The 22,630-nt window shown below is 46.4% G+C and overlaps 1 long non-coding RNA gene across 1 annotated transcript; it reads right to left on the bottom strand.

Annotated features, from left to right (window-relative positions):
• Window positions 1-5,889: 5,889 nt before the first annotated feature.
• On the bottom strand, window positions 5,890-12,392 carry LOC109245248 (uncharacterized). The gene is made up of 3 exons (XR_002070801.2): window positions 12,213-12,392; window positions 8,934-9,003; window positions 5,890-6,264 (listed from the first exon to the last, which is right to left on the bottom strand). It is a non-coding gene; the product is annotated as an uncharacterized LOC109245248 (long non-coding RNA).
• Window positions 12,393-22,630: the final 10,238 nt, after the last annotated feature.

Here is a 22,630-nt window from a genome sequence, read left to right as displayed (position 1 = left end):
TGCACTTGTAACTAGCCATTCTCAAAGACAACTCTGTTCACCACGACAGGGTTACGTCCTGCCCAGAATCCTCAAAGACTGTGCTCCCCAGGAGGCTAATAAGAACAGGGGAGCCAGTCAGGGAGAATGGGGATGTGTTTGTGTTGCTGGGGTACCTCAGTACTTTGTGTAGAGCTGAGGTGATCGATCCCTCCAGGGTTCCAAGCCACAGGTGCGTGGAGGGAGAAACGAGTGGCTGAGGGCAGAAAGGGATGGGAAGCTCACCCACACTGAGCCACTCTGTGCCCTCACTCTGCATCCCAGGGGCCGTCTCCTCCATCCAATACCAACATGCCAAGGCCAGTATCATTCCTGCTTTACAGTCGGGGAAACCCGGCCTCCCACAAAACCATTTCCTCGGGTGGGGGTGTGCCACTGGTGAGCGATGGAGCTGGATCTGAAGCCAGAACTGTCTTGCTCCGGAAGCTAATGCCTTTACACACCCTTGGGACCTCTCAGGGCAGGGGTCTGCCTTCAGGCTTGGAGAACGTGGTCCTTTCCCTCCCACCGCAAGGGCACACTCTTCACCTGCACCGACAGCATGCACACACACCCCAGAGTTTGCAGGACAGCCCCAAGTTGGTGCCACTGACCCTGGGCCCTGGTTCCATGGCCCCTGCCCCGAAAGCAGCCATCAGGAGGCCTGAGAAGTGGAGAGGTGGGCATCAGGGGAGAGTCCTCATCAGATGCTGCAGTGAAGCGTCCCCCACCCACTCAGCATCATCTCCACTCTGCACGCTGGAGACTGCTCTCACCCGGTCTCCCTCTGAAGCTCTGGAGAATGGTCCACAGCGACTCTGATCATCTTCTCTGGAAAGGGGCCCCTGCCCCTTCCTGGGGGTACAGACAGCTCTGAGAACAGGCACTCCCCTCCTCTGTTCCCAACGTCCCTTTCTTAGGACACCTCTTCCCAGACTCAGCTTTGAGCCCCAGGGAGAGGCCTCCCCTGGTTGCCAGGGCAACGGCTCCATTGTTCCTGCTGCTGGAGTTTAGCAGGCAGGCCCCCTCAGTTTCTGGACCCTGCTCTCCCTACCATTCTTGAGCCAGTGGAGCCTGCAGTGCCCCCATTCTACTCCTCAGGGCCTCTTTGTCGTCAGGATGCAGAGGAGGGGGAGACAGGCTGACTGGTCACCATGCCAACATCGCATGGCCCACATCCCTTCGGGGAGGGGATGGGTTGGGTGGTCGGATATTCAGCAGTGGAGGCAGCAGTTAGTCTGACTCTTGGGTCACCTGCCCAAGGGCCCCTGCTGCTGGCTCAGGGTCCATTTTGGGAGAGGATTTCACTAGCTCTCTGCTTTTTCACCCAGTTTATTCCATTTTTGTTTGGTTAAGCAAAACTTGAGGCTTAGGCTTTCTCTTACCCATCTGAATTTTCAGGCAGCACATGGACTGAGAGAGGAGCCAGGCTGTGGCCCACCCAGCCTAAGTGGGACGATAATCCCTCCTTCCTTCCTTCCTTCCTTCCTTCCTTCCTTCCTCCCTCCCTCCCTTTCTTCCATCCTTCCCTCCCTCCCTCCTTCTTTCTTTCACTCCATCTCATTCATTCAACAACATTCACTGAAGCTGACTCAGAACCATCCTGCAAGTTAAATATTATTAAAACCACTTTGCAGAAGGAGAAACTCTTACTCAAAAAGGTAAATTACCCGAGGTTCCTAAAATATTGTCAGAGGCAGGATTCAATCTCAGTTCTGCCTGGCTCCAATATCACTGTTTTAAAGTCAAGAACAGATTATATTCTCCCTACCACTGACAGTATCTTGACTACCCTGTGCACAGTAAGCTGATTTATTATTGACTAAAAGCAAGCCATTACAAGGATGTTAAGGGTCAGGTGTGTTGCACAAAGTAGCTGCTTAATAAGGATGCGATGAATGGATGGACGGATGAAGGGACATATTCAGGGTAACTACTCAGAGTATTAAGGGCAATAACCTGGAAGACAACTCTTGATTCCCTCCTTTATTGTTTCATTTGTACATTCATTCAGTGAATAAGTCCTGAGGACTTCCGTATGCCAGGCACCTTGCTGGGCACTGGGGACATAAGAAAAATACCTCTCTCTGGTGAGAGAGGCAGACAGGTAAAACAGCCCATCACAATTTGTGGGATGAGAGCTCCATCAGGAGAGTCCAGGCACTGGGAAAGACCAGCTGGCCTCAATGGCATTTCTCATGTTCTAAGTCACTGAGTCACAGACCCTCTGAGCTCAAACTGATGCTCTATCCACACTGCACATCAGCCAGACAGAGGTAAAACCACACCTGGAGCTTAGGACAATGATTAGGAAAGACCAGAGTCTAAAAATTTAGAATAGTGATATTTAGGAGAACCTAGTTCAGTCTGAAGACCCTGAATCCCATGACTCCACCAGGCTTCTCTCACCAGTAGAAACAGCCCCTGCTACCTTGCCTAAGGAGACTGGGCCTGCCTTGCTTGAAGACTCTATGACTATCCCTTACCCCATAGCTTCACCTGCCCCCAGAGCCATGGGAAAGACAATCTCCGTGTGCCCAAGGAGCCATTTATAAAGGTGAGTCTAATAGACGCTTAAATGCCCAAATGTGCAAATTTACATATCAATGAAAACCTGAGGAATATTCATAAGAATGGGTTCCACCCATGCTAGAGTAGGGAGAAAAGAATGTAGTTGTAAATCCAGCTGAGTTACCAGAGATTCTGAGGCTGGTGTGCCAGCTCAAGAACGTGATAAAAGTTCCAGTGTTACTTTACTTGGTAAACGGAAGCCTGTACTCGATGAATCCGACATGCCAAAGTTGTTCTAGGTACAGTGGAGAAGAAACCCAAGGACTTAGGGAGATAGACACGTGGAAGCAGGTTTGCCATCCGCGACTGCCTTATCCGTGCTTTATATCCCCTGAGGGGGACCAAAGGACCCTCCCTTCCCCAAGACAGAAACATGTTGCTAAGGAGATAGTGTTACTGTTGCAGGGCACCACATGCTGGGGATGTTGATGGAAGATACTGCCACTGAAACGTGTCCCTGAGCTTTAATGGGAAGAGTGAGATCCCAGCATTGGCAATTCACTGACACTTAGTGACCAGAAGCAAAGTGGACACAGAAGGCAGCAGGGCCAGGGTGACAGAACAGACTGACACATAGGGATCTTTGGTGGTGGCCAATTAATCATGGGTGCCAAGGGGTAAAATACATGAAGCATTGCCTTCACATCCTACTTGATCTGTAGAGTTAAAAGACAAACAAACTAGAGTTCTGACAAGCAAAAATCTCAGGACATCAGCAAGTCTTAGATTTTCACTAAATTCCCAACCTAAGTCAAGAGAATAGAAAAACGTACTCTGTACCATATGACGTTGCAAATTTATATTGTCCATCTCCCTCCCAATTTTTCTGTGGTCATTAAGCACAGTGGGTGTGCACTAGGAAAAGAAAAATACCGGACTCTTCAGGATTTATTACTGGCTCTGAGCTAATCTTAATCCCCGGTCATGGGTTGAGTGAGCATTAATGGAAGTCAGGAAATAAATGGAGTTTGGGCCCAAACTAGTTCATAGTGGGCCCAGTAGATTCATATCTACCCTGTGGTTGTTTCTTCAGGTCCTGAATGTATAGTTGGAATATATGTATACATATACATATACATATGTACACACACATATATATATATATACACACACACATATATTTATTTGTTTATACGTATATATACATAAGTATATATATTATTTATACATATATATGTATATATATATTTATTTATACGTATTTATATATATATAAAAGCAGATATACACAAAATCTCCTGCCTGACCTATGGCAGATACAGACTGACATGATAGGAAGGACTAAGTGAAAACTCCTGCCAGCCTTCTCCCTAACAATAGAGTAAATCAAAACCAATGCCACATTTCTAGGAGAATCACAGAGAATAGTGCCACCACAGAACACTTAAAAAAATGCAAGGTTGGTGACCAGTGGTGTGCTAGAATCACTTCGTGCAAGCCCACAAGAACTGTTGACATTATTCTCATTTATTCATAACAATTGTTCTGATTGTTAACATTACCTGCCAACTGCATCTTCAGTGACGTTACTTTGGTAGCTTAAAATTGGCCATGTTGGGACTATTTAAACCAGAGAAATTGGGAAACATTACAAACCAGGCTTTCTTTTTTGTTTTCTTTTCTGAAAGCCAGTTTATCAGCAAACTACCTGTGACCCCCATCATATCTTCATTTAACTTACCTGTTTGGCTTGAGCAGATGTATCTTGGAGTTGGAGAATGATGGCAGATTATGTTACAGAAATCAGACTGTCATTTCAATTTCAGCTGCCATTCTGGATCTGGTCTACTTACTGTATCATATCAGCCCAACTTCTGATGTCTACTATGGTCAGAAAGGTGGATGGATAGATAGATGGATGGATGGATGGATGCAAGGTGAACGCATATTTTTCACAATGGCTAATTTATGGAAACAACCTAAATGACAAGAAATGAATGGTTAAGGAACATGCAGTACACACAATGGAATATTAATCAGCCACAAAAAGAAGAAAATCCTGCTATCTATGACAATATGGATAGACCTGGAGGGCATTGTGCTAAGTGAAATAAGGCAAACACAAGAAAGATAAATACCGTATGATTTCAATTATATGTGGAATCTAAAATAGTCCAAATCGGGGGTGCGTGGGTGGCTCAGTCAGTTAAGCATCTGACCCTTGATTTTGGCTCAGGTCACGATCTCCTGGTTCGTGGGATCAAGCCCTGAGTCAAGCTCAGTAAGCTGGAGCCTGACAGCATGGAGCCTGCTTGGGATTCTCTCTCTGTGTGTCCCTCCTCCCTTCTCTCTCTCAAAATAAATAAATAAACATTAAAAAAAACACAGTCAAAATAATAGAAGCAGAGAGTAGAGTGGTGGTTGCCAGGAGCCGGGGGTGGGGGGAATAGGAAGATGTCGGTCCAAGGGGACAAAGTTTCAATCATACAGGATAAGTAAGTTCTGGAGATGTAAAGTACAGCATGGTGACTGTACTTAACAATATTGTATTGCGTATCTGAAATCAGCTAAGAGAGCATATCTAAAGTGTTCTCACAAAAAAGAAAGAAGAAAATTATAGCTATGTGAGGTGATGGATATGTTAATTAACTTGATTGTGGTGATCATTTTATAATGCATGCATATGTCAAAACATCAAGTCGAACACATTAACCATATACAATTCTCATTTCTCACCTATACCTCAGTAAAGCTGAAAAAAAGAAAATTATTAACTAGGCTAAGGTAATTGCTTACCGTCTCTTCTAAACAGATGAGCACACTGTCCAATGGGACGAAATTGACACATAACCTGTATTGTTTATCATGGAAATAGCATTACTGAGCGTAATACACAACCTCTTTCTCTTTGATGGGCTATAAATACATTTGGATACTAAAGGATTTTGCAATTAATATAAATATAGCTAAAATTTATAGAATGCAGTATGAATCGAGACTTTTATCTCAACTATAAAATGAAAACAGTAGCCCCTATGTATGTCCAGTTCACCAAATGATGTGATAATCAAATGAAGTTGTATGTGTAAAACAGCATTGTAAATTTTACTGCCCTGCCTTAAAACATAGCAAGGTAAATAGCTACTAGGCTGTTTCTATATTCAAGATTGAATGGGAGATTCTTGGCAATTATCTATTATTCAAGGATGAAAGTCTGTGGCTACTAATCAGCTTTGTCAAAATCTGTAATTGTATATTCAGCATAAGTCTGATTTTAACAACAACAAAAAAAGATGGATGGATGAGTGGATTGTTTGTATGAAGGGATGGTTATATTGGGCAGGAGCATGATGGTGTTGCTGTTTTTTTTTTTTTTTTATTAGAATTTAAGAGTGGGAATAAAGGTGTGCACTCCTAGACTGCTGAGAATGAAAACCCAAAAACTTCCCAGAATCGCTTTCACTAGTTTAGAGCGTGACACAGGTCCTGTCAATGAGAAACATTCAGTGAATGTCGAGTTTGTAACCAAAGTTTCAGTCTCAACTTCCTGATTCCTTTATCACAGCTGAAGAGCGTGTTTCTTGATTCAACATTGGTTCAACTGGTAGCAGTGGCTTCCGGACTCCTCAAGTTCTTGACTGCTGTAGAGGTGGCAAGTTCTCTGGAAGGTCAGTGATGAGAAGCCTGGGGTTCATTCCTGGAGTCTCAAATTAGGGTTTGGCCTTCCAGTCCTTCCTGTGATTTTGTAAGCACCAAATTCACGTTATGAAATCCCTTTCTCCTTAAGAGAGCTGCAATGGATTTTGTTAGCTGCAGCTGCACTCTGACTGATATGATCCCCCCACCTTTTTTTATATGCCCCCTTTTCAAGTTTTTCTTCCCCTCATCAGTTTTCATCTCTACTATCCAACCACTTCCCATTTCATTCCCCAGAGGTGAATCACCTCTTACATTTGAGGGGAGAAAAACATAGACAATATTATTGAGGAATTTCTCAACTTCCTGCCTATCCTTCTATGGTTCCTGGACCTACCATACCTTCATGATGTCTTTCCTACAAGGATAACCCATTTGCTTTTTCTGTGAATTCCATCCTTTTCATCTCCAGAAATCTTCTTCCGTCCTGTACCTTTGACCTGTCCCTCTTGTTACTCTGTTCATTCATGGTAGACACTGCCAAGCCTTTCTCATGGAGAAGAACCCCCAACAACTCCCAGTCTCCCATGACCCTCTAGCTAAGGTCTCCCTCCCTTCACTGCCAAGCTTTCTAAGAGAATTATCTACACTATTCATCTCCACTTTCTCCCCTTTTGTTCACTCCTCTCCAAGCCACTTAGCCTTTATTGTCCTCATTCCACTGAAATTAACCTCAGTGAAGTAACCAATGGTCACCAAATAGCCTAATCCAGTGGATCTTTTTCCTTTGTTTTATTTCCTGATCTCTCAGGGGCATCTGCCAATCTTAACTTTCTCCTCTATGATATTGTGAGGACACGTTCATTGCACTTTTCTCCAGGATCATCGGGTTGGTCTTTCACCATCTCCTTTGGGGGCTCCTCATTTTATGGACATGTGGAATGCTCTTTTCCAAAAGTTTTTGTCCCTGAGCCCTACATTTCTTTCCATTCTAAAGGTTCATGCTAGGTAACGTCATCCTAGTGCATGACTTCAACTACTGACAATTCCCAGGAATATACCTTGAACCCAGACCTCTCTCCTGACTTCCATTGTATATACAGTAACTTTCTACTCCATATTTCTACCTGTCTCACAGACATCTCAATCTCAACATGTCCAAAACAGAACTAATCTTCCCCAACATCCATTCTTCCTACTAAATTCCCTGTCCTGTGAGGGGCACCACAGTCCACTCAGACCCTCAAATAAGACATCCAGGAATCATCCTAAATTCCCTTGTCCCTTGTCCTTCACAATTAAGTTGTCACTAACAGATTTGAATTCTACCCCTAGTGCTCTGTGTGATGGTTTCTCCCCTCTCCATCACTACTGCCCCGGTCCAGCCCTGTGTAATCTCTCTCTCTCTCTCTCTCTCTCTCCCTTCCTCCCTCCCTCTCTCTCGCTTGCTCTCGCTGTCTCATTTCTGCTTCTGCTCACTCACTAGTCTTCCAACTCCTTCACAGCTGCTTCAATCCATTCTCCACACAAAAGCCAAATCTAATCATATCACTCCCTTCCTTAAACCCCCTAGATGGTGTCCCCACACACTTGCACAGTTTTCAGGATAAAGTTCACATTCTTTATCCTAGACCTAAGACCCTTCATTATCTGCCTTCTCTAACCTCATCTCCCTCCACTGACCCTGAAGCTATGCTCCCACCCCCATGAACATGCTGCATTCACTCACTCCATGCATTTCTCTCTGTGTGGAACCACCTTGCACTTCACCTGGGCCACTTATTTGTCATCCTTGGTGACTCAGCTCATGTTACCTCTTCCAAGAAACTTTTCCCAACCATCCTTTTTACTACCACTGTGCTTTGTATACGCTGTGCTTACCTCTAATTTTACATTAAACTGTATCATATATATCATATATCATACCTCAGGGATATAAATACATTTGTCATAGGACTTGCTAACCTGTCTGATATGTTTTCACATGCCAGTGTCCTACCACAAGCCCAAGTGTTCCCTTGGGAGCAAAACCATACTTAGCAGAGTGCCTGGGACAGAATAAGCTCCCAAGTCATGTTTGATAGATGAATTAGTTTAATTTCTGCTTGAATTTTATTGGGTAATTGTTGTGGATTGGATTGTGTCCCCTAAAAATAGGTATGTTGGAATCCTAACACTCACTACTTCTGAATGTGACCTTATTTGGAGAAAGGGTCTTTACAGAAATATTCAGGTTGACATAAGGTCACCAGGGTGGACCCTAATCTAATAGGACTAGTGTCCTTATTAAAAAAAAAAAAAAAAAAAAAAAAAAAAAGGAAAATTTGGACACAGAGACTGATGCGAATAGAAGGAAGACAGCATGAAGAGACACAGGTAGAAGATGGCCATCCACAAGCCAAGCAGGGAGGCCTGGGTCAGATTCTCCCTCACAGCTCACCCCTTGATTTTGAGCTTCTGGCCTCAGAACTGTGAGATAATTAATTTCTTTCACTTAAGCCACCAGTGTGTGGTACTTCATTATGGAAACCCCAGAAAAATTATGCAGTAGAATTTCCTGTGCCTTTTAAGCCTTTATTTCTTTGAATCTCTAGCCATAAGTTGTTTGCTTTCTGAAGTCTTCTTTCTGAAGGTTCGCTTTTCTAGCATATCTGTCTCTCTTACTATCTCTCTCTCTCTTTCACACACACACACACACACACACACACACTAAACTCACATGTCTCTTTCAAGAACTTCCCCCTTTCCTCTAGATACTTCCACCTTACCAACAAGCTCTGCCTTGTGGGTCAGAATTAGGTCCCAAGTAAAAGCTCCCCTCATTGCTTTCTCATCTTTCTGAAAGAGAAAATCAGGTCAAGAATGTAATCCACTGCAATGTTTATGACAGAACAGGGCATCCAATGGTTGTGCCCATGAGCCCAGTTTGCATCTTGCCCCCATGCTAGATTCAGAATTCTCTAGGCAAAGAAAGTATCACAAGACTGTCAGCCAAACCAGTAGTCAGGACATCCCACAGCAACATCACCTGATCATCCTTTCATCTCACCTGTGCTCCCCTTGGTACTACCACCAAGCTTTTATGACATCAAATCATGCTACTCTCTTACTCAAAACTCTCTAATGCTTCCCCATTGCATTTAAAGCCAATTTCAACTTGCTATAGAGGTCTCTCCTAGATTTACTGAACATCTGTAAAACCTTTTTGGCCTCAGAATTTTGAACATGTTCCTTCCTCTACTTACAGTGCTTTTCTCCCCCTTTCTTGCCCTTTGCCTGGCTAAGCTTAGTGTCGATTCCCCAAAGGAGGTTACCCTGTATTAGCCTCCTATTAGATGCTCTCAAAGAAACTTGAATTATCTTGCCAAGGATTTGTCATAGTTTCTACCTATATGTTTATATTTATGGCTATGTGATTAATGTCTTTCACCTCTACTACACTGAAAACACCACAAGAAGTGGACATTTGTCTGTTTTGCCCACCACTGACTCCCCAATCCCTAATGTGGTCAATGGCATAGAGTAGATACTCAACAAAAATTTCTTTAAATGAATGAACTGAGTCCTACTCCTTGGCCCATTTCAATGAGACAAATTTATTCGGATGAAGGACATTCCTACCATCATAGAATTCATATCCTAAGCCTCATCCAAGTCTTGGTGATGGCTTTGAGCTTATAATAACATCACATCACAATTTCAACTTTATGTCACTTATTAGACTATTACACTGGCCAGGGTCCCCATAGGAAGTGGCTGGCGCTCTCAGATGGGGCAATTGAGAGTTTGATAAAGAGGCTGGTTAAATGGTATGGGCAGGGTTAAGGGAAACCAGCAAAGAATGGAGTTAGCAACAGTGGGTACCTGTTACCATTCCAAGCTCCAGAAGAGCAAAGGGAGGGGTAGATACCAGAATCTGAAAATTGCCACCTAACAAGAGCTGTGATCATTAGAGAGGGATGTAACCAGTGCATGGAGTCACAGAATAAATATCCCAACTCCACTCTCCTCCCACTTTCCAGTCTCCTGCTGGTTGACTCTTTTTTTTTTTCTTTTTAATGGAAGCACTGAAGTATAGTTGACACACTCCCCTTGGTTGACTCTTGTTTGGCTGAACCTAATAGAAGCCTACCTCTGAGACCATGTAAACATCATTACTTAACTGAGGACTTCTTTGCTTTTCTGTTTTTCACTGATGCCAAGCTTATTCTCCACAATATCCAGTTTTCATTACAGATGGATATTTTACCTCCCTCTTTCCCTAAAATTTCAGTTGTTTTATTTTTAAAAAGTTTATTTATTTCTTGGTGGTGGGTAGTAGAGAGAGAGGGAGAGAGAGAACCTCAAGCAGGCTGTCACTGCATACTGTCAGCACGGCGCCCGAGGTGAGGCTTGAACTCACAAACCATGAGATCATGACCTGAGCCAAAACCAAGAGTCTGACACTTAACCGACTGAGCCATCAAGTACCCCTCAAATTTCAGTTTGAAGTTATGCTCATCAGGTAGCAGATTTTCCCACCAAGCACCATTGTCATGATCACATTCAGATGTACTCTGTCCTGGGTAGAAAGTCCATTTTTATCATGTAAATCTTAGTTCAGGAAATCCAGTTCTGATTTTTAACACTAGCTCACCATTTCCCATGGCTTGTTTTCTCTATCAGAGCTACTACGTGCCAGAGCAAGAGAGATGCAAATGTTATTTGGTCCTGCCTTTTGAGCCCCCTTCTCACCCCTTTCAATTTCTGCAGCTTTCCAGGGCTTCCAAGGTACAAGGTTCCATTGGGAAGTAGCTATTTTCCATTCCCTAGTCATCTCTCTAGGGCCTGAAGTGTACAAACTGACCGGATGCCTCCATCTCAAGCACGTGGGCCAACACGATTCTTGCTCTGGGGAGCAAGATCCCTCCAGATAATACCTTCATGCATTCTTTTCATCCCTGGGATCCTGGAGCTTAATAGCTCTGCCTCCTCATTTCTGTCTCAATTTCCGGCTCCATGGTGCCACACCCAGGCTACCTTATCTTCCTCTCACCTGACCTTAGTGCTCAGCACCTTTTGCCTCAGACTAATAGCTCTGACATGAAGCCTGCTGACTTCAGAAAGTTCTGGTCCAAAGAGCCGTAGGCTGAATATGCCCTCCCTACCCAAGTTTTAACATTTCCTTTTATAAATATCTTATAAATGTCATCTAAGAAGCTCTAAAGTGTCATTGAGTAACCCATGCCACTTCTTCCCTCACTTCTGGAACCTGATCTCCATTTTCTTTTCCTTCCCTTTCAGGGAGATTGTGTCCTTCTCCCTCATGCCCTTCCCCACTGGGTCAGCAGACGAGGAAAGATAAGGATGCCGGACTCAACCGAGGGATCACCTTGCCTCCCAGTCCAGCAGAGACTCGGACTGCTGTACCGAGGATGTGTCTGGGAGGTGGGAGGAGCGCCCATGGGACGGGATGATGGACCCTATTAATCACAGCTGCCATAGCAGACTAGTGGAAGATGGGTCTTCAAAGCTGGAAGCCCCTCTGCCCAAGTGTCGGTCTTTGGGGCTCAGTGGAGTGCCCTTCCTCTGACCCAGGACTTCCGATGGCTCCTCCCCAATCCCTAACCCCCCTCAACCCCGTCCTGCGGCGCTTCCCATCCTTTCACTGCGATGAATTTTTTTCTCCTTCTAAATATTTTAAACGTTCAAAAGAAAAAGCCAAATCCCGAAATCCAAACACAATGAAAAGCAAAAACGTGAGGAAAAATAACAAGGGTATAACAGCTCTCTATCCCAACCGCGGACCCGAGCCGGTCCGAGGTCCACGGGAGCCGGGAGGGGTTAACCCTCTGCTGCCCGGGGACGGGGCGGGGGTGGGGGTGGGGGGGTAGGGGGCCGCTCCGCCCCCTTCCAGCCGAAGGGGAGGGGCGGAGGCGCGGAGCGGGGGTGGGGGGGGGCGCTCCAGTCTGGCCATACATAGATGCATTCAGTTCTCCACATTTTGCCAAACCTGCACAAGCTCATCTCCACCCCATCCCCCACCCGTCCCCCGGTCCCCACCAAACCTTTTGTCTCGGCGCCTCCCTCCTACACTAAAGAGTCAAAGAAATATCCCTGGTGACACTGAACCCCAGGCCAGACTGCTCTGGGGGCCTGAAATGGATGCCTTGCGCGTGCTTCTCACCAACACCTGCCTCCTTTCTTACACAGCCTCCTCCTTTAACGAGAGACAGTCAGGGGCGCCCCGTGCCTCCCGTCTTTGTGCGGTTAAGGACAGCTTTTGTTGTGCTGTAGGCACGAAGCAGTGGACAAAGGACCCCAGATGATGTAAGCCACACCCCTTACCTCCCCCCCGGGAGCCAGAGGCCAGGCTCCTCCAAGGTGGAGGGAGCGGGGAATCCTTTTGGAGCCCCCATTTTATAAAGCAAATGCCAAGCCGCCCAAGCCGTTTACCGAGAGCAGCTTGCTTATCACCCCATTAAGATTGCATTTGTCTCCATTTTTAAACAAAAGGGAATTTAGGCTGACGGTCCCGAATCCCAAGAGCGCACTGTGGGATAGGAGGACCCGCAATCATGCAGCAGCCTGGAAAACCTCTGACAAAACCGGGCTCTAAGGCGTGCAACCCCCACCCCCACCCCGCCCATGCCAGAGGCACCCCCAGTGGGTTTCCTACACCAGCCGGGACCCAGTTGAGCCCAGCATTGCAGCGGACTCAGGGGTGGGGCTCAAATGAAGCCACAGGCGGGATGGAGGCAAAGTTGCACTCCTGCAACTGTGGACAGAGCACTCTGGAAAGCCACCTTTCTCCGGCTGCACTGAAGCTGAAGTTGTCATCATTTGAGACATGGATGGGGACAGGCTTTTTTGTCCAAGTCCCTGGGATGGGGGAGTGTCTTCATAGGGAGATCAGGGAAAGGAGAAGACTACACGTCCTAGACACGGGGAACTTCTAGAGACTTTGTTAGTGGGAAAAGCACAAAAAAGATTCATTTATTCTTTCAAAACCCATTGGCTGCGTCCTAGTCACTTGTCCTGGGGATACATCAGTGGTTAACAGACACGGCCCTTGTCCTGGGGGATGTTAGTCTAGTGTGAAAGGCTACACACCAGGGATGGAGCTTGTGTTCTAGTTCCCAGTCCTGAGCTCCTGCTCAGTCTCTGCATCTGTAAAACGGAAGTACCTATTTCTTCATTGCCTTACGGAACAATGAGAAGAAAGAGCTGGACGTTTACTGTTTAACTGGAATTAAAATATAACAGGATCGTAGACACCCCCAAAGAATGGAAAGCAGGGATTCCAACAGACATTGCTGCACCAATGTTCACAGTGGCGTCATCCATGGTAGCCAAAAGCTGGGAGTAACCCAAGTGTCCATCAACACATGAATGGATAAACAAAATGTATACCGGTACAATTACATATTATTTAGCTATAGAAAGGGATACAATTCTGCTAAATGCCACAACGTGGATGCACCCTGAAGACATTATGCTAAATGAAGCAAGTCCAACACAAAAGGACAGCGTATATGGTTTGTCTTATGTGAAGTTCCTGGAATAAAAAATTCATAGAAACAGAAAGTAGCATGGAGGGTATCAGGGGCTGAGGGGGAGGGAGGAATGCAGAGTTATTGTTGAATGAGTAAAGACTTGGGCCGCCTGGGTGGCTCACTCTGACTTCGGCTCAAGTCATGATCTCGCAGTTCGTGGGTTTGAGCCCCACATCGGGCTCTGTGCTGACAGCTCAGAGCCTGGAGCCTGCTTCGGATTCTGTGTCTCCCTCTCCCTGTGCCCCTCCCCAGCTTGCAATCTCTTTCTCTCTCTCTCTCTCTCTCTCTCTCTCACACACACACACACACACAAAAATAAATAAACGTTAAGAAAATTTAATGGGTGAAGACTTTGGGATGAAAAAGTTTTGGAAATGGATAGTGGTGATGGTTGCACAACATTGTAAATGTTCTTAATGCCACTGAATTGTACACTTAAAAATGGTTAAAATGATAAATTTTGCTATGTGTATTTTACAAAAATTCAAATATATGTGTGATAGTGTGATTTATGTTAAGAGATATATATTTGAAGTTTTGGCACAGAGCTCCTAAAACCCCTGGAATTTCCTAAGTGATAAAAGAACAAATGTAAAAGGAATGTCTTTATTCACAATAGGCCCCTTTAACCACACCTGAGCTTGTTAATGAGATGACTTTGGGAAAGTCCCTCTGGTGGAGGACTGGTTGCCAGGGGGACCAACCTTATATTCCAAAGGTTGGGACTTTCAGCCCCTGACCTGACTTCAAGAGAGTTTAGAGAGATTGGAGTTGGAGTTAATCACCTGTGGCCAACGATTTAATCCACCATGCCCCTGTAATGAAGCCGCCATAAAAATCCCGAAAGTATGGGGTCCAGGAGCTTCCGGGTTGCTGACCACATGGAGGTGCTGAAGAGCAGCACAGCTACACACCTTGCCTTGTGCAGCTCCTTCACCCGGCTCTTCCTACATCATCTATCCTTCTATAACAAACCAATTATCTAGTAAGTGTACTGTCTTCCTGAGCTTTGTGAGCCATTCTAGCAAGTTATCAAACATAAGGAAAGGGATGCGGAACTTCTGATTTATAGCTGGAAGATCATAACACACGTGACAACCTGGACATGCAATTGCCCTTTGAAAATGGGGGGTGGGGTGGTCTTATGGGACTCAGCCCTTCACCTGTGGGATCAGTGCTAACTACAAGAGTCGGTGTCAGAACCGAGCTATATTGTGGGATACCCAGCTGGTGTCTGGAAAGGTGAAGAATTGCTTGCTGGGGAACCCCCGCCACACACACACACACACACACACACACACACACACACACACACATTTGGTGTAGGAAGTATTCAGTGAATAGTGAATAAAGGAAACAAATGTTTTCCTTTCAGTATTTAATATAGGACCCCTTGAAGTATAGTTTAGTATTTTAGAGCTCCTAGTATGAATCACAGGGCTTAGCAAGGAGTAGGTGTGCAGAGCCTGCTTAATGAATGGTGCTGTGCTAAGGGTCAGATCTGTGTCCTAGAATACAAGTACAGGCTCTTAGAATTAGGAAGGAGTTCATGTGGGATCAGGCCATCCTAAAGGTGGTATCACTTGATCTAGCTCCCACCCACTATGTAAACCTTCTGCCATAGATGTTGTAAATTCAAACATACACAGGAGCTGGGGCTCCTGGGTGGCTCAGTGGTTAAGCATTCATCCAACTCTTGATTTCAGTGCAGGTCATGATCTCATGGTCATGAGATCAAGCCCTGAGTTGGGCTCTTAAGATTTTTCTCTCTCCCTCTGTCCCTCTCCCACTTGTACTCTCTCTCTCTCTCTCTCTCTCTCTCTCAAAAAAAAAAAAAATACACAGGAGCCAAGTGAGTCCCATAAATGAGAGAAGATGTCCTAGAAAAATGTGTAAGACATACCTATTTGTAAAATGGGCTCTATCTTAAGGGAGCAGCCACAGCTTAGCTCCATTACTGACACGCAGGATTGTAGACTCAGTATTGCCAGATCTTCCAACTCTGCAAAAACCTAAAAAGGTCAAAAATCTAGATTAACAGAAATCTCCTAATCTGTTGGCAACTCATTTAGCTTTTAAAATAATTCACTGCAGCCCAAACAGAACACCTTTGCAGGTGAGATCCAGCCCATGGACTAACCATTTGCAAAGTCTGTTCTTCAAATTCTAGGAGAATCTCATATACTATCCATCCATCTGGATGGGTATTCAGGATTTGCCTGAATGCTTCTTATGACAGAGGAGCTCATTATTTAACTAATTTTTTGATAAATTCTAATTGTTAGGAATATCTTGCCTTAAATAAAAATCTACCTCCTTGTAACTTTTTCTCCCTGTATTCCTAAGCCGTTTGTATCCCCTCACCATCTTAGCCTAGAGAACAGCTATACCCCAGTGTGGTCAGTGCCATTTTCCTCACTGGAGTCTGGGTTCTTTGAGGACAATGGCTAAGTCTCACATCTCTAAGTAAGGATAATAATAGACAACACTTATTGAGCATGTATGTGCCAGATACTATTCTAAGCTCCTCGCACGTATGAACTCATTTATCCCTTTGGAGTACTCTGTGAGAGAGGTAGTATTATAATCACATTTTACATACAAGGAGACTATAGACAACAGGGGCTGAATAAGTTGTCCAAGGTCACATACCTAGTAAGTAGCAGAACCAGAACTGGAACAGACAGTCTGGTTCCAAAGGAAATGTTCAGGATACTACAAGTGCTTATGGGGATGATCACACTCACTCAGTGATACTTTGTTGATATGAAATAAGAGAAAACAATGCCAGTTCTTTCTACCAGAACCACAAAATGAACAAGTCTCCATAAAACCAACATTAGAGATGGATTCCACCATATGCAAAGATGCGAAAGATGAGAAAGGAGAAATGATGGCCTTTAACCATGGAGAAAAAAAGTTATATACTAAATAGAACTTCCTGGGTGTTGAGGGCTTCGAGCTCCTGGAATAGAGAATATAAAGTCGTGCTTTCTTTCTTAGATAAATATATATTTTAAATTTATTTAAACAAAAATTTTTAATGTTTATTTCTTTTTTTTGAAAGAGAGAGAGAGAGAGAGTGAGCAGGGGAGGGGCAGAGAGAGAGGAGACACAGAATCTGAAGCAGGCTCCAGGCTCTGAGCTGTCAGAACAGAGCCCAACGCAGGGCTCAAATCCATGAGCCTCAAGATCATGACCTAAGCTGAAGTCAGACACTCAACTGACACCCAGGTACCCCTATATTTTTAAAGAAAGGATGGGGAGACTAATGTTTCTGGAATCATTCTTCCACCTGAAGCTGTCCAGAGGCAAAGGGAGACATTATAAACAAATTGTGGATGCTGAGAAACTTACAGTCTTCCAATTTCTATTCCTCATGGTTTCCCACAAGGCAGACAGAACAGTGGCTCTCTCAGTGTATATCAGCCTACTGGACACTGGAAACAAAGAAACCTAAGATTCACAGATCAAATCCTGTGTCCCAAAATCAACTACATAGGTCAGAAATTAACATAGGATACCCAAAATCAGAGTATTTTAGAATGGGAAAGGGTTCAAGAAGTAATCTCCTCTTGTCCAATCTTCTGCACACAGCAAAAATGCCTTATGCAACATTACAGACATGTGGGCACTCACCTGTTGTGGATACCCACCAGCCATAGCTCTTGGGTCAGCCCTCACAGTCTCAAAAAGAGATGAAATGAATCACAGATAGTTGTAGAAAGATCTGGAGGAAGCCTGAAGGCTGGGGCCAAAGGAAAGGGAAGTTAGAAAGGAGGAAAACACTTGGTATGTGATTTTCTCAGCAGAACCTTTTCATGCATGTTCACATGAACATGGGCCATACAGGTGGAATTTTGGAAATTTGGAGTAGCCCTAATCCTATTGCTGATCTCACTTTTTGCAACACTGTGAAACGCTGGATTTTTTTTCAGTGTATTTCTTTGCCCCACTGATGTTGGACTTGGCCTCAAAACCTATTGTGGCCAAAGGAATATAGGTGGAGCTAATAGCATGCCAGTTCTAAGCCAAGGTCTAACCACTACACAGGCTTAATTAATAGTTCAAGAATCAGTAACACATATTTACTCTTGCATAACAGCATTTGAGGGGATGTTTGACACCTAGGCATCTTAGCCAAAAGGTGTCCTCTTTTAACACCTAAAACAGAATAGGAAGTAATAGAAGAGGGTGGGAATGAGGCCTTTATTGACCAAGCTCACCAGGAAAGAAAGGCTAGGTTGCTGAGATCCAGGTGGCCATCAGAACCATCTAGAGACATCTCCTGAAACTGTATTCCATAAACAAAGACTGAAATCTTAGAAGACTTGACATCTACAGTGGCCATTCTGGTAGCCCCCAGCCCCCATACATAAATGTCCAGACCCACCATTGTCCAGTCTCTAAGGTCTCAAGAACCACATGGCAATGTGCTGAACATTTTGTCTGTTTTCCAGTATTTATGGAAAACAAGAGTCTTTTGGGGTAATTTGGGTTTATTTTCTCCTGGGAAGGTGTACAGCAATCAGCATCCTTCTCCGATGACAATCCTTGAAACAGAGCTGGGGGCAAGCCCCTAAAAAGAGATTCACACATGGGAAAGGAGGATAGATGAAGAATACTGCCCTACATTCTGCAGATGTGGGAGGAAAAGTTGCTGAATGGGAGATGACTGGCTTGTCCTGAATGTACCAGGAAGTTTTATAACTCTATGACTGTGGCCCATGAAGTTGCAGAATATTGTCCCCTGCCTTGTCTGCCCACCTGCTCCAGTTCTTTTTTTTTTTTTTTTAATTTTTTTTTAACGTTTATTTATTTTTGAGACAGAGAGAGACAGAGCATGAACGGGGGAGGGGCAGAGAGAGAGGGAGACACAGAATCGGAAACAGGCTCCAGGCTCTGAGCCGTCAGCCCAGAGCCTGACGCGGGGCTTGAACTCACGGACCGGGAGATCGTGACCTGAGCCAAAGTCGGACGCTTAACCAACTGAGCCACCCAGGCACCCCCCCACCTGCTCCAGTTCTAATTTGCTTTTGCAATCAGCCAAAGTATCACCAACTCTGAGAGGCTATGGTACATTGTATAATTGGTCAATATATTCACTGCCCCTCCCCAATGGCCTGTGTGGAAAGATTATATTTCTTGCTCCATTTATTGCCAACTTAGTCACATGACTTGCTCTGGCCAATGAAGCGTGAGTGAAGATATGACACTCTGGAGCAGAAGCCATTACTTGGCTCTGCCATATTTATTTTCCCTCTGCCATTGAGATCAGCCAGTCCCACATGGGGACCACGCCTTTACCTTTGGTTCCAGATGGAGAGAGCATGAAGCAGATCTAACAGATCTCTGGTGGACCTTGACTGTTTTAGCTACTTAAAATGTTGCAGTAACTGGTTACTACAGGATAATGTAGCTCAAGCTGACTGATACATTCCCCAGAGCAGATTTCAGCAATTTCTTCCCTTATTGCACCTCATGAGCAATCCAGTTGTATTAATGACCTCACTGTGGCCTAATCATTCACTGTCTTTCCAGTGGACCTAAAACTCCCCACCATCAGAGCTCACATCATTTAAACTAGGTTTCCCCAGTGCTTTGCACAAGGCATGCGTAGGGGTGAAAGGTAGGCTGCTCCAAAATGTGCCACTTTGGCATGCAGATTATTTCAAGCTGCAAATAATTAAGGCCCAAAAGACTCAGGAAGAAACTTTGACCTTCCCCAAACTGCCTAAAAGAATTTAGGCAAAGACCCTGCTCTAAGAATACAGGTATTGCCGTAGATAACTATATTATAATATGAACTAGGTGTATCAGACAGGGAAGAATCCAGCAATGTCTGTTTGATCAAAGTACTGTCTATGTACCATTGTTTCTGAAGGGCCCAGCAATCATTTGCTTACCAAACATTTACTCTTTTTTACCTCCTTGTGAATTGCATTCCTTCCCTTTGAAGTTCCAGACCCCAACCCCCTTCTTAGCTCAAGATGACACATATACCTCATTTCATCTGTCTTTGGAATCTCGTGTCTGTGTGGATTCCCTGTCTGTACAAAAGAAAATTTGATTTTCTCCTGTTCATCTGTCTCAGGTCAATTTGATTCTTAGACTAGGAAGAAGAACCTTAAAGAGTAAGGAAAAAATTTTCCTCCCCTACACACAGAACACAGTGAGCCCTCAAAAAATATGAATGAATAAATAAATGGCCAAAGGATCCTAAAGCCCTATGCTGTACTTTCCTCCCCAAACAGTGTAGCCCTCTCCTGAGGCGCTTTGCACATAAATCCCCACCTTCCAGCAGATAGATACCAGGTGACAAAATGAACTCAAATCAAAGAATAAGTTGCTATACTAACCAGAATTAACAGGAAATCTGAGGAATGCAGCCTGGAGTGTGGCAGGCTTTCTGAAGGATGTCCTCAAGTTTCCAATGTTAAAGGCAACCATATTCAAACATCTAGTAGGCTATGGCACAGGGGGCCCAGGGAAAACTGACCCATCTGCTCAGACTTCTTTAGGGGCTGATAAAGCTTGTCTGCAAGGGATTTTTAAAGAGCTTATCCAGGTCAAGCTGTTAGGATAGTGGCTATCCCTGGAACCTGGAATTCTCAAGGCCCAGATCAGCCCAGCCCTGTTGCCTCTCGGTGAAACTTCAGCTAGGGCAACTGCCACTTGGAAGCCCTGTCTCTCAGGGCTGCATCCAGAGTCAACCTCTGACTAGGAGAGGGCAACACAGTTTTCACACAGTCCCTTCCTCGGAAGAGGGGCCCACACTCTCCAGTGCAGGACGTTGCCAACCAGAGGGTACCAACTCTGATTTCTGAGTACCTCTTGCTTTTCATAGTATTTATTTCCTCCCCCTCTCCCTCTCTGTGTGTCCAACACACCCCGCCTTATCTTGAACCTTGCGTCAGAAGCACTGCATCCCAGAAGAGCGCCCTGAGCAAGGCCTTGCTGCCCAGTTACCAGGGGCAGCGAGTGCGTCTTCTGGGTGCTGACCGGAACCAAACCACAATATTTACCCTGGGGGTGGACACACGCGCTCAGGAATCAAGACGTGGAGGGTGGGAAAGGTGGGGGTTTTGGCTCCCTCTCCCCCTGCAGAGTTCCTGTTTGTTTTTCCACTGCTCTGTTCCAAAAGGGTGTCCCTCGAAGGGGCTGCATAGACAGTCCTGTGTGTTGCCCCACTCCCCTCCGCGGCCTGCACCCAGGTGGATACCGGAAGTGGGGGGTTGAGGGCCCAGAAGAGATGGCTGCCTTCTCTGCCCTTGAGGAGGGGCAACGAGGTGCAATATAGAGACAAAAGACGGTCCTGTGGAGTGGATGGGGACACAGGGGCTGGGCTTGGGAATGACCTGGTGTGTGAGGCCACGGTCTTTGGGGGCGGAGGCAGGTAAGTGGGATGTTTGGCAGGCCGCAGGGTGGACCCTTAAAAGGGAACGCTAGGAGACACCCCCTCCCGCCCCCGCCCCCACCCCCAAGTGCACGCCGTGGAATTCTGCCAGCACGAAGCAGAGTCACGAGCCAAGCCAGAGCAGCAGAGCGGCCAGGACATCATCAGCGCCGGGAGGGCGCGTGGGTGGAACGGGGGAAAAGGAGGGGTTCTCGCATCTCACTGCACCCCTCGCCTCCTCCAGCCCACAACTCTATCCAGAAGCCCGGCTTCTCCTCGCCGCAAATCTACAAAATCCCTGGATTGTCCGGCAAAGTCTTCAGAGGGTTGGGGGAGGGGGCTTCCTGGGGCGGAGGGCGTCGCACAGCCGCGGGCACCCGCCCCTCCAGCCCGCGCGCCTCCCCCCTTCCTTCTCCTTGCCGGCTCCCACTCCCTGGACTCCGCAGCCCGCCCCCGCGCGGGAGATCTCCGGGCGGAGGCGGCGCGCGCAGCGGCGCGGGGGCGGTGGCGACGGCGACGCCGGGCGGGGCGGCGCGGGGAGGGAACGCGCGCGCGCGGGCGCCCGGCTCCTACGCAAGCAGCCGCGAGAGGGGATCCTGGGCGCAGGCCCCGCCCTCTCACGTGCCCGCGGCGCAGGGCCGCGTGCCGCCCGCGTGACCGGCAGGCCCAGCCCGGCAGCCACCTCCGCCGCCGCTCGGCTTCCACGCGTGGGAGGGAGGCCGAGGTGGCGGCGGCGGAGGCGGGCGGCCCAGGGGAGGCCGCAAGGAAAGTCTGCGCCCCATAGCCACCCCCGCCACGACCTTGGCACCCCCCCCACCCCCTCACTGCCTGGGAGTTGGGGGCTGGGAGTGCTAAGCCCAGTAGTGGCCTGGGTGTGGGGAGGAAGTTTGAACTCTCTGAAACCCCTTCCCTACCCACCCCTGTCATCTGCCCCTGAGTTTCAGGTGGGACTCTTCCCCAAGTGAAAAGCCGGTTCTCAACTTAAGCCTAAGTTTGGCTTGCGGGGGGAGGCAGAGAGAAAAGGTTTTGAAATGAGGGGGATTCCCACAGACCTCTTTAATGTCCAGTAGTGCGCCAACGCCCTGGCAAATCTGCCTGGGTGGGTCAAGACCACCAGACTGTGCCCAGTTGGGTCAGGTTCCCGGACTTAATTGGAGCCTGGGCCAACACCAAGTTCAAGCCATGAAAAAGAATCTGACCTCTGCATTCTTACTTGGTTGATGACCTCGCTGATTCCCCAGGGCCCCCAACCCCTCTCCGGGAAATGACAGATGGAGCATCTGGGAAGAGCCAGTGAGCAATGGAGGCCAAGGACAGGCCAAACACCAATTTGAGTGTCCACAGCAACAGAGAAGGAAACCCATCATCTGTGCCTTTGCAGTGTGTCCTTAAGTGACCCGTGTTCCTGCAAGGTGTCAGGTGCTGAGAGAGTTCACACGGCCCTGTTGCTGTCCTGAAACTTGTGTCTCACTGGTTGCTATTTCCAATGGCTGGTGAAGTGGGGAAGGCCACTACCAAGGGGGAAAACACTCCG

The sequence above is a fragment of the Panthera pardus genome, unplaced genomic scaffold (assembly GCF_024362965.1).
Source record: "Panthera pardus isolate Hobbes unplaced genomic scaffold, ASM2436296v1 HiC_scaffold_12, whole genome shotgun sequence".
Classification (NCBI taxonomy): domain Eukaryota; kingdom Metazoa; phylum Chordata; class Mammalia; order Carnivora; family Felidae; genus Panthera; species Panthera pardus.
This window is presented reverse-complemented; position numbering and strand designations above follow the sequence as displayed.